The sequence below is a fragment of the Peromyscus maniculatus genome, chromosome 1 (genome assembly GCF_049852395.1).
Source record: "Peromyscus maniculatus bairdii isolate BWxNUB_F1_BW_parent chromosome 1, HU_Pman_BW_mat_3.1, whole genome shotgun sequence".
Taxonomy (NCBI): domain Eukaryota; kingdom Metazoa; phylum Chordata; class Mammalia; order Rodentia; family Cricetidae; genus Peromyscus; species Peromyscus maniculatus.
In genome coordinates this window covers 26,567,522-26,580,326 of record NC_134852.1, presented here as the reverse complement: position 1 = coordinate 26,580,326, position 12,805 = coordinate 26,567,522, and the positions used below count along the sequence as shown (strand labels likewise).

General features: G+C 42.7%; 1 long non-coding RNA gene across 2 annotated transcripts; it reads left to right on the top strand.

Moving 5' to 3' along the window:
- The first annotated feature begins 266 nt into the window (after window positions 1–266).
- Window positions 267–12,350, top strand: LOC143272500 (uncharacterized). 2 transcript variants are annotated; one of them, XR_013050154.1, is made up of 5 exons: window positions 310–832; window positions 2,345–2,455; window positions 3,357–3,455; window positions 3,733–3,802; window positions 12,133–12,350. It is a non-coding gene; the product is annotated as an uncharacterized LOC143272500 (long non-coding RNA). The 2 variants fall into 2 exon arrangements; XR_013050144.1 differs by lacking the exon at window positions 12,133–12,350 and having other exon boundaries at window positions 267–832; window positions 3,733–6,659.
- Window positions 12,351–12,805: the final 455 nt, after the last annotated feature.

The following is a 12,805-nucleotide window of genomic DNA, read 5'->3' as shown; positions in this document are numbered from 1 at the left end:
AGCCCACAGTGACCTCGCATTTCATATGTCCCTAAAGATGACCTTGAACGGCTCTTGTTATCTTCACCTATCACATGCTGGTATTGCAGGTATGCACCTCCATGTCCTGGATCTGGAGATCAAATCCAGGACACTGTGAGTGCTAAACAAGCACTAAGCTAACTGAGCTACACTCCAGCCCCTTTCTAATTTCCAAGTACTGGCAATGGAGTTTCCTCTTAGCTGTTTATTCCCTCCCCCTCCGCACCCCTCCCCCACAACTCTGTCCACAGTTCCTGGAACAAACTGCCAAACTGGCCAGCACCACCCCTAGCTCCCGGCTGTCCTCCCATATCCCTGTGCAGAAAAAGACTGAGACCGGGTTTCTTCCTTACCTTGGCACCAGGCCCTGATGGGGAAACTGCTGGAAGAAATTGAAATATGGCATTGGCTTCTCTTTCAGCCTGAAACGGCCAGAGATTCTGCCAGTCCAGGCCCCTTCTCCAACCCAGCAGGCCTCCTTTTCAAGGGGGTGGGCCATGGCAGTGGCAACTCTGAGATCCCATTCCTTTAAAACAGAAGGGTCCCAGGCAGATCTCTGTGAATTTGAGGCCAGCCTGGTCTACTGAGTGAGATCCAGGACAGGCACCAAAACTACACAGAGAAACTCTGTCTTGAAAAACAAAAGAACAAAAACAAAATGACAAACAAAAATAACGAAACAGAAGGATCTACTCCTGGCTGACCTTGGAGTGAACCTGCTGCAAGTCTGCCCCCATCTGGATCCGCAGCCAGCAAGGCAGTGGTTAGACTGGTGATTGGCAGCCACATGTGGGAGCCAGGAACCCTGAAGGTAGACATTTTGACCTTCGACTTTCATACACTGTTGCAGGGTCCCAAGTGTCTGCAAGGTGGCGGATTGCTTTGTGGGTGACTCAGTACAGCCAGAGAGTCTGGCCCTACCATCTGTCCTGGAAGCCTTTCCTAAGGAGCTTGGTTTGGTGGAGCTGTCCATGGGTTGGCAGGGTTCCTTGAGCCCACTGCGCTTTCCTTTTATAGATATTTTCTCGGCTCTCCCAGTGGAAAAGGAGGAAAAACTGAGAGGGGTGGGCCCAGAAAGATTCATAGGCTCCTCCCCACCAGAGAGCTCAGGTTGTTTTGCCCAGACACATAGCAGTGGGAGGGTGTAGAGTGGGGTGCTCTCCCCGTGTGGCTGCTCCCCATGCATACTCTGCAGTGACTAGGGTGGCTGGGGCCACCGTTTACTTGTGTTCAGGCCTCTGCAAGTTCGCAAAGGAACAATCATGGAGGAGCTTTTACCTCATAGACTCTTTGTGCTGATTTAGTTGCTCCTTGAACACCTGCACTACTGTGCCCTTGGGTGTTCTTGTCCTGCTGGAGGGAAGAGCAAACTCTTTCAAAGGGCTGATGTTCACGTGGAGCAGCACACAAAAACGCTATTTCTGTTAAAGTTTGTTCTTCACCCAAAAGAAATTTTTTTTTTTTTTTTTTTTTTTTTTTTTTTTTTTTTTTTTTTTTTTTGGTTTTTCGAGACAGGGTTTCTCTGTGTAGCTTTGCGCCTTTCCTGGAACTCACTTGGTAGCCCAGGCTGGCCTCGAACTTACAAAGATCTGCCTGCCTCTGCCTCCGGAGTGCTGGCCCCAAAAGAAAAATTTCTAATTAATGAATTTCTGATTTGTAAGTGAACCAGGGGGTCCCATGGGGGTTCTTAATCTGTTTAAATCTCATTCAGGATTTTTTCCAAGGTGTATCAGCTTCCAACCCACATAGCTGAACTCTAATATATCGTTCAGAAATTCTGACTGTCCATTTATTTAAAAACCATCTTTTGTGAATTTTTCCACTCTTGATTTTTCTTCTTACTGTAGCTGCAAGGTCTTTTTTTTTTTTAATGGTAGTTCTTCTCACTTGGATCTTCAAATCAGTGTGAACTGTACCTCTAAATATGACTTCATTGTAAGAGATGCACTTTCAGATTTTAAAATGCAAAGGCATTGTGGTCATGGTAATATCATGGTAATACATGATCCTTCATTCTTATTTGACAGAAGAGGAGGTGGAGACTTTTGCCTTTTAGTCAGAAATTGCTCAGCCTCTGTCCCTCATCTTCAATAGTATCTATTCAAATGGGAAATTTTTTCCTTTGGGAGTTGACTTCTAAGACTTAGGATGTGGGTATCCTTTTGTGTTTCTCAAACTTTATATAGGAGAAGTGTAATATGAGATGTAGTGGGAGTGATTTGGAGGGATAATTCAGCAGTTGATCTCCAAAACTGTCACAAGTTTGAAATGGAAGGGACTGTTGGACAAGTGGAATAATGTGGCTGTGCATATGTATTAACAGGCATTGGACAGTATTCCATAAGAGGAGTTGAGAGGCCCTTCCAAGTTGGACAGGAGTAAAGAGCAGAAAAATGAAATCTGCCCCAACCGTCAAGGAGCACAGAAACTGCAGGTGAGGAGCTTTTAGAGCAAAAGATTCTGCTCCGGGGCGCTAATGCTCTACTCTGTACTCTGATACTGACAAAGCATTTTGCACTTGAACCCTTACTTGAAAATCTAAAGAAATTTAGAGTGATGAGAACAGTGACTATGTTTGCAGTTCCTCAGCCCCTGTGCCCTCCTGAGGCAACTGTACCACGGAAGTGTCTAATTGGCCTCCCTTGCCCCTCTGCAGAATCTCTAGCTGGACAGAAAAAGAAACTCTTAGGGGTCTGGGTCAGGTCAAGCATAAGCTTGTCCCTTTCTAGGAGTGAGCCTCATAGATTGCCTCTGTTCCCTCCAGCTGAGCTTCAAGGACAGATCAGACCACAGGCTTCCCCACTTCTAGTTAAAGGGCTCCACAATCCTGCATCTGCTCAGCACTACTGATGCCCACATTCCCATTCAAACTGGCTCCCAACAGTATCAGGCAAGTTGGAAGCTTGGAGCACCACTCCCACCCCCCAACTCTCTGCACCTGGTGTCCTTGCCTGAGCACAGGTATAGGGGAAGACTAGAAATGCATGTTCCCTCAGCTCCATCCACTACCCAGCTTGAGCAGCCATGGGCCCACTGGCTTCTAGCCTTGTCCACTCCCTCCATCACCTCCCTCCCTGGCTTGTCTGGCACAGCTTCTCTTACATGGCTAGGAGATAGGCCAGGCCAGATTTCTACAGGGAACCCTTTTAGTGATGCTCTCCCTCTTCACCAGCCTGCTTGGTCACAGCCATCAGCCTTCACCATTCTGGACACAGTGACAACCATTGCCACTTAGTGGGCCAGACTTGTGAATATCTGAAGCCCAAGGGCTTCCTCTTAGGTCAGGTTCCACGTTTTCTAACAATGGTGTCTCCTTCCCTGTTTGCCTGGGTCAGTGATCTAGGACCAGTGACTCTGACCTTCAAAGATCTGTATGACCTGCTGCATCTTCCCTCAACCACTTACCCAGCTCTGGAGAGATCTGGTGACCTGATGTAAGTTCTTTTCCCCATTGCTTTGTTCAGTCCTTGCTTATCCTATGTCTTAGTTGATGAGACACCAATCTGAAGCTTCCCTGGAACACCCAAAGAAGGATCTTCAACCTAATTTATTGTCCTCCCTCCTGCTAGTTTTTCCCTTCCCAGCATCCATTACAATTTATAAGTGTTTATGATTTTAATAGCTGTCTCACTCAGAGTAAGCACTTAGAGTATACAAGCACTAGGTGTCAGAAACAATGTTGGTTTATTCTTGTTCTTCCTCTCATTTTAGGACTGCACTGGCCCCACTAGAGAGGCACATTGCTGGGCTCAAATTACAGCATCTGTGACTCCATCTGCAGGTAGGAAGAGGTGGGAGCCCTGTTTTGGGTTCAGTCAATACATAGCAGTGGCTTTCTAGAGATTCCCATCTCATCAAATGACAAGTAAGAAAGGTGCTGATATAAATCATCAGAGAGGCTTCCTCCAGTGGCTAATGGGAGCAGATGCAGAGACCCACTGCAGAGGGACCCGCCTTTTGCACATCAAAGACATTGGCAATGAGATGCAGAGTCAGTGAGAAAAAAACACACAGACTACTTTCCTGAGGAATAAGTGCTTCTCATCTGCTCTTTATTTTTAGCCACCCTGTTTATAGTCACCACACCAAGTTGATTACAAATAGGAGGATTTTCCCCATAATCAAATGGTACACAGTTACTATATGATCATCATAAAACCATATTTTTCTGGAACAAGTCAATCTCAGTACATTTCTTAGTCGCATATTTATGTACTTTCTGAGAAACCCACATTCAGTTAAACATTCATTTTTTAGACTTCTCACAAAACCAAGATCCTTGCTGGGCAGTGGTAGCACATGCCTTTAATCGCAGCACTAGGGAGGCAGAGACAGGAGGATCTCTGTGAGTTCCAGGCCAGCCTGGACTACAGAGCAAGATCCAGGACAGGCACCAAAATTATACAGAGAAACCCTGTCTTGAAAAAATAAAAAAACAAAACAAAACCAAGATCCTTTCATCCATGGCTGTTTGCATAGGGAGTGGTTTTTTTTGATTGCCAGGAAAACAGGTTACTAGTTTCACTTTTCATATTTTTTAGAGTCCTGTGCAATTATCTTTACTAGGCACTCAATTCTTTGTTTTGTAGTTACATGAAGTCCTTATTGAAACTGTTGTTTCAGATATGATGCCCACTGAAACTCATGAACACATTCATCAAGATTAAATGAACTTGAGCCAGCCTGGCTCCTGAGACCCAATTGTTTTTCTTAATCCCTAACCAAACCCACAATCTATATAGCTCTTCAAGGTAAACTCATGAGTCTTAGCTGTGTGACTCTTCCTTGTTCTTATTTTCTATCCTTTGCAGCCCCTGCTTTGTCAAGGCTGGGCAACACTAATCCTACCTTTACCTATGTTAATTTCCCACTCAGATGACCTCTGTCACAGTCCCTCACTATATTTATCAAAAACTCTTAGTCATCAAATCCCATTTACACTAACACTATTATAGTATAAAATCACTGCTTCAGTTAAAGAGTACACCTTAAGAGGAAATCATCTTCATAATAATCCATAGGAAACATGCCAAGTAGAGCAGAATATTTCCAATCCCACTACATTAAAGGCAGTGGAGATCTCCCTACCCCCATTTACATCATGCCAGATACCAGAGAAAAATGTAAGACCAGAGAAATGCAGCAACCATGTAAAGGCACAGCAATAGCAAGAGACAGTCCAGAGCCAAAGCCCTCAGGGCCTTGCCTATGTAAGATTCGCCCATCAGTGCCTTCCTTCCTGGTGGTCTAATCTCTTGAAACTTAATGGCCACCTGATGTTCCTCTCACATGTCCACCAGCCCCACAGCCAAACATTAGGCAAAGCCTAAACTGGACACCTCCATTGGGATCCTCCCGTTGGAGCTCAGGGAACCCTGAAGAATAGGGAGAGGAGGGAATGTAGGAATCAGATGGGCCGAGAATACTAGGAGGATAACTTGGCCCAAAAAAAACTAAGAATGACTCATAGGGGCTCAGAGAGCCTGAAGCAGCAATAATGAGGTCTGCATGTCCCTTCATTAGGTCCTCTGCATATTAGTTTTGCTTGTTAGCTTAGTATTTTTTGTGAGACTCCTAACACTGGGAGTGGGGATGTCTTTGACCCTATTGTCTGCTCTTGGGATCTTTTTCCTTTCACTGGGTTATCTCACCCAGCCTTGCTATGAGGGTTTGTGCCTAGTCTTATTGAATGTTTTCATGCCATGCTCAGGTGATATCCCTGGGAGGCTCTTTTCTCAAGAAAATCAGAGGAGCAATGGATCTGGTGGAGAGGGGGGCTGGGGGCTGGGAGGAGTAAGCAGATGGGAAACTGTGATCAGGATGCATTGTATGAGAAGAATAAATAAAAATATATGCCAGGGGTGATGGTATCGGCCTTTAATCCCAGAACTCTGTAGCCAGAGTTAAGCAAGTTTCTTTGAGTTTGAGGCCAGGCTGGTCTACAGAGCAAGTTCCAGGATACCCAGAGAAAGATATTTTTATTTTGGTTATGTCTGTTGATAATCCAGCAGATTATGGAATATTCAATGATCAAATAATGGCACTTAATAAATATTTCCTTTTAAAATAAAATCTTCATTTATTTCACAGTTGTATATATTTATGACATATGATATTTTCTAAGCAGGATTTAAATATAATGCTCAAGTCTGGTTGATTTGTCAACATCCACATCATTGCTTTGTGTTTGGAGATTTGAGGTCCTCACCTGTATTGGTTATCCACTATATGTAATAAAGTGGATGATGTACAATGCAGGTCTTTAGATATTGTTGTTCACTCAAATTGTGCTTGCATCACAACTCTCCAGCCTAAGTTTACCCCTCCAGTCTTCACAGTCCCTCCTATGTAGACATTGCTAGTCTATCCAGAGTGCTGTGTTTCAATGGCAGTTGTATGTATTCTACTGGTCAGGAGACAGAATCTATTATATCAATATCATTTCCTTTGATATCCAGAGAAGTGGACTAGCTGTCATGAACATGCATGGTTCTTAGTGATGATTTTAATAATCTATAGCACTAGCAGCTGTATAAGGGATTCCTCTTCCTCTACACCATCACCAGTATGTGTGACCTAATCCCTTTAACAGTAAGATTGTAACTTGGGAGAAATCATTGCTCCCACTTGTTATGACATGTCTTACCATGGAAAAATAATGAAATCAGGCAATTATTCTAAAAACATGCTAACAATTGGAGGTATCCTTTTAGTCTATGACTGTGCTTTTGGTTTCTGACAACTTCACACAAACTGGAGTGAACTGAAGAGAAGAGACCACAACTGAAGAATTGTCCACTTAACATTGCCAAGAGTTGTCAGGAGGTCCTGGGTTGTATAAAAAATCAAGCTGAACAGTCAATGGAGAAATCATCATTACTCCATGCTTTCTACTTCAGTTACTGCCTTGAGATCTGGATTTGGGGTGCTGAGAAGAAGGTATAATCCTGTTTGTTAGGATAGAATGCTCTTTAGATATTAATTCAATCCATTTAAGTCATTACATCAGTTAGGTCCCTTATTTCTCTGTTAAATTTTGATCTTGCAGATCTGTCCAGTGGTGAGAGTGGGGTGTTAAAGTCTCCCACTATTAATGTGTGGGGTTTTATATGTGATTTAAGCTTTAGTAATATTTCTTTTACATATGTGGGTACCCTTGTATTTGGGACATAATGTTCAGAATTGAAACTTCATCTTGGTGGATCTTTCCTGTGATAAGTATGTCATATCCTTCTTGATCTCTTTTGATTGATTTTATTTTGAAGTCTATTTTGTTAGATATTAGGATAGCTACACCAGCATTCTTCTTTAGTCCATTTGATTGGAAAGACTTTTCCCAGCCTTTTACTCTGACGTAGTGTCTATCTTTGAAGTTGAGGTGTATTTCTTGTATGCAGCAGAAAGATGGATCCTGCTTTCATATCCATTCTGATAGACTCTGTCTTTTAATAGGTGAATTAAATCCATTGATATTAAGGGATATTAATGACCAGTGATTGTTGATTCCTGTTATTTTTTGTGGTAGCATGTGTGTACTTCTCTTCTTTCAGGTTTACTGCTGTGGGGTTATCTATTGCGTGTATTTTGTGGGTTTATCTGAATTCCTTAGGTTTGAAATTTTCCTTCCAGTGCTTTCTGTAGGGCTGGATAGGTGTTGTTTAATTCAGATTTTGTCTTGGAATGTCTTGTTCACTCCATCTATAGTGACTGAAAATTTTGTTGGGCATATTAGTCGAGGCTGACATCCATGGTCTCTTAGTGTCTGTATTACATCTGTCCAGGTCTTTCTGGCTTTCAAAGTCTCCATTGAGAAATGGGGTGTTATTCTGATGGGTCTGCCTTTATAAGTCACTTGCCCTTTTTCCTTAGCTGCTGTTAATATTTTTCTTCTTTTTGTATTTTTAGTGGTTTAATTATTATGTGGCGAGGGGACTTTTATGGGGGTCTGGTCTATTTGGTATTCTGTGAGCTTCTTGTATCTTCATAGGTATTTCCTTCTCTACGTTGGGATAGTTTTCTTCCATGATTTTGTTGAATGTATTTTTTGTGCCTTTGAGTTGGTATTCCTCTCCTTCTATCCCTATTATTTTTAGTTTTGGCCTTTTCATGGTATCCCAGATTTCCTGGACAGTGTGTTTTATTTGAATGTTGAATCTCTATTCTCTATTGTATCTCCTATACTGGAGATTCTCTCTGTCTCTTCCATCTCTTGTATTCTGTCGATTATACTTGCACCTGTATTTTTGTTCATTTATTCAGATTTTGTATTTTCAGCATTCCCTCAGTTTGTGTCTTCTTCATGGTTTCTATTTCACTTTTCAAATCTTGAGCTGTTTCCTTCACATGTTTAATTGCCTTTTCATAGTTTTCTTGGCTTTCTTTAAGAAATTTATTGATTTCTTCTAATTTTTTGTCTTGTCCTCAATTTCTTTAAGAGAAAAATTCATTTCTTTTTTTTAAAGCCCTCTAGTGTCTTCATGAAGTTATTTTTAACTTCACTTTCTTCTGTTTCTTCAACATTGTGATGTTCAGGTCTTGCTTTTGTAGAAGGGCTAGGTTCTTGTCAGGCCATATTGCTTTTTATGTCATTGTACGTATTTATGCACTGGCATCTATCCATCTCTTCCTCCAATAGGTGCAAAAGGTGCCTGTGTCTGAGTGAGCTGCTATTGGTCCAATTTGTGCTTGCTGTGTCTGTGTCTCAGAAGGCCACTCTGGGTCCCATCTTAGCTTTAGTTACATTGGAGCTGCCAGTTTCTGTATCCAGGGAGCTGCTCTTGGTCTTGTCTGGGTTCTTGGTCCAATGAGAGCTGGCAGTTTCTATGTCTCAGGAAGTCACTGGGATAGCAGCGGAATGGGTATGTTTGCAATAGGGTGTATGTCTTGTAGATTGCAGGGTCCAAAGGGGGAGCGTTGATGGATGAGTCTGCCCACAGGAGTCTTCCCTGCTCCTTGGCAACTGGGGAAGTGCTGTGTGTGGGGTTCCCAGAGACTGTATGTGTCCCAGGGCCTAGGTCCTAGAGGCAGGACCCTCTAGGTGAGAGATGAGTCATTCACCTATTGGTCCAATCAAAGCTGATGGATTCTGTGTCTGAGGAAGCCACTAGGGTCATAGGGGGATAGGTATTGAGGTAGGGCATGGGTCTTGTTGATTCAAGGTTGAATGGGGGGTATAGGTGAGGGAGCCTGTTGTCAGGAGTCTTCCCTGCTGGCTGGCACCTGGGGTAGAGATGAGTCAGGGTTTCCAGGGACTGGTTCTATCTCAGGGCCTAGCTCCTAGAGCCATATCTAGGATGTGGCTGGGGCTTTCTCCCATGTAAAGAGACTGTACTTTAGGCCAAGTATATTTTTCTTTCTATCACTAACTCATGCCTTCATGCCCCCACCATTTGCTTTCCTGATCACCATGACCCAGAAAGAACATCCAGAGCTTTGAACCATACTCATGTTCTTTTACCCCCAATGCTCCCAGCTCCTGTCCTTTCTCACCTGGTGATTGGCTTCTGCTCTGATTCCAGAGGCAGGTGTTGACTATGAAAGGAGGCCTGTTCTGAGTCAGGATGGAACTTAGGTTTCATTAACTCTTTACAATGTCTGTAGTGGATATTAGAGCATCTCTGGACTGAGGATCCAGGAAGTGGGAAAAGTGAAAGCTGGGGTAGATGACCCTAAGCTGTGTCCTGGCTCTGAGTGTCCAGTTTAAAGATTCTGTGAACATCAGCACAAGTGAGGACTGTTGGGAACTGAGAGAGACACTTACTTGGATAATGGGGAACTTCCAAGTAGCATCCTTGTGGAGGAGAAGAACTTAACAGTTTCAAACAGTGTACTAGTTAGCATTAACAGTCACCTTGACACAGCCCAAAGTCATATTGGTGGAAAAAGTGTCCCAACTGAGTAACTGCAACTTCATGTCTATGGCCCATCTTTATCAAGTTAGGCTGTGGACATGTCTTGATGGAGTGTCTTAATTGGCTCAGGAGGGACCAAGCCTCTTTGGGCAGCACCATCCATATGCAGATGGTCCTTGAATGTATGAGATAGAAAGCTAAACATGAGCCAGAGTGTGAGCCTGTGTATGAGCCAGCAAGCAGCATGTTTTCTACCTTGACTTCCTTCAGTGCTACACTATGATACAGCCCCAGAAGGAAATGGACAATTTACTCTTTCCTAAACTGCTATGCTCAGGAGAAAAGAATACAACAGTGTATTGGGAAGAGCAGAAGACATGTCAATTTGAATCAGTGTTCTTTGTACTAGAAAACAGACCCTTCAGCAACATGTGGACAAAGAAAAGGAAGGCTTTAGACACCAATGATGGGCCAGAAAGTGCATGTGCAGCCCCTGTATTAGATTCTCGAGAGAAATGTTCTAGGATTTTCCTCTGAAATTTTCTAAGCACAGGGCTCCTTCTGAAGGTGCCTATCCTCTGGATGTACACTATTTCAATTCTTGTCATGGACTTCCTTAGAAAAATCTGAAACCTTGTGTAGATCCAACCTACACTAGAAGGAATTAGGAGTTCTGAAGAGCACAGTGAACCTGATGACAGGCCCTACATCCCACCTGTGCTGAGGGTCTCAGGGCAGTTCACTGTTGACTTGTTGACCATGCCTACTGTAGCCCTAGACGTGAGATTGTCATTCTCCCAGTGATCTCCATGGGGTGATATCAGGACACACCATTAAAAATCAGAAAATTGTTTTCCTGAGCCATGACCTTGCCTAGCCAACTCATTTCTATTTTTGTCTCCACTAATCCAGAGCTTCCTCCCTAGATTCTGTTCAGACCTACTGGCTCCTTCCTTTTTTCTGAGAACACATGGGGAACACTAAAGTCGCCTCTCTTGGCATCTCTCATAGGGCAATACAGGATTACTACCAGGGAATGACCTAGGCAAAGGGCAAAGGTGACCCAGGAAGATCGGGGGGATATGTGCTCACTGAACACTCAGCTCAACCAACACATAATGCTGAAGGTTACTTTGAAGCCCTCCACAGATAGAAGGAGCTAACAGACTTTTCAAGAACACACAGATCGCCTCTACCCCAACACTGAGTACATGAAACTCCTCACACCATGGCTCCTGGAACATTCTCCTGGATCAGGCAATTGACTGGTGGCATTAGTGATACAGGATTTATCTTCATCCCTAGTCATCACTTAGCTAGTCCCTTTGCAGTCTTCAAAGACTGTCCTTTTCCTTCAGGGAGTAAATCTTACCTTCCCAGAGCACTGAGGACACAGGGCAGACCGGATGCTCAGCTGGGTCTCTGTGTCACAAAGACACATAGACAGGATAGAGGCTCCTTCTTACGTGCAGACACAACCAATGCCGCAGGATAGGAGAGGTGATTGATCAAGATTACCAAGGTGAAATTGGATTGTTGCTCCACAATGGAAGTAAGAAAGGTTATGGCTGTTAAGCAGGAAATCCTTTAGGACTACTCTAGATTCCACCTTGTTTTATAATTAAAGACAATGGGAGACTGCAACATGTTAATACAGGCAGATAACAAAAGACACAGACTCACCAGAATGAACATATAGGTCACAGCTCCATGAAAAGAGCCAAGGATGTGTAGTTTCATTCTCACTGAATGAGAGTAAAAGCCATGTATTCAAAATTTAGTCAAAATATGTAAGTTTTAATTTCTGCCATAATAGGTTCCTCCCTAAAAGCAGGTTTGAGAAAAGACCAAGGAAAAAAGGGGGCAATGGGGTTTTTATATCCTCCCAAAATAGGGGAAAGGCTTTCCAGGGCTTAGGAGTTCCAGAGGAACTTTGATGATGTAGGTACTTGGCAGAACAACTTTGCTTCTGAGGGTAGAGGTCTAGGGTTAGGGCATGGAACATGTTCAGTTCCAGAATCTTAAGTTTTACAGTAAATAGAAACAAACTTCTTTTGACACCATGAAAAGATGGTTTCTGATATTAAGATGGAGTCAGGCTGGTCCATCAATCATAGGAGAAGGTAATTACAAATACTAGCTAAAGCATGTGAACAATTTCAGAAAGATGGATTAGAGTTGACATGAGTTATTCTGTTGTATTTTTTTAAGAATGTGCTCATACAGATATTTGTGTTTTCTTCTTATTTCTTTATCATAGGATGTAACATCAATCAAGAGAATACTAATGATTATTATATTTCAGTTTGAGATACTGAAAGAATATCTCTCAAGGAATCTTGCTACCTCTTCTAAATTAATAATGACTTTGTGGTTTTATGGGGACAGTTTTAGCATGTTTGGTAAAATTGTAACCAGGTTAAATATATATTTCATTTGCAATTACATGTGTGATAAATAAATTATGTTTAGTTATAAGCTACTTATTGTTTTCATTTAGAAATTAATCACCGCATAAGGATATATGCTTGAGTAGACAGGTTGACAAGAGGTAGACTCATAAAGGCTGTTCTTGGTTATCAACTTGACTATATTTGAGATGAATGAAAATCTGAAAATGAAATGCATACCAGTTAGGGATTATTTTTAATTAATTTTAAGTAGGAAGAATCACTTCTAATCTGGTTCTTGAGGCAAGAAGACTCACTCCTTTATTCTGGGTGTTGAGGCAGGAAGACACACTTTCAATTGGGCCATACTTTCTGCTGAAAGCCTGTAAAGAGACACTGCAGATAAAGTCTTTGCACTTTGCCTTCTTGCTCTTGACTTCCTAGCATGTTTGCCTGCTCGTTCGCCTTCACTGGCATTAGAGCCTACTCCTTTCGATTCCCCATCTACTAAAGACCAGGTGAGTCATCCAGCCTCATGGACTG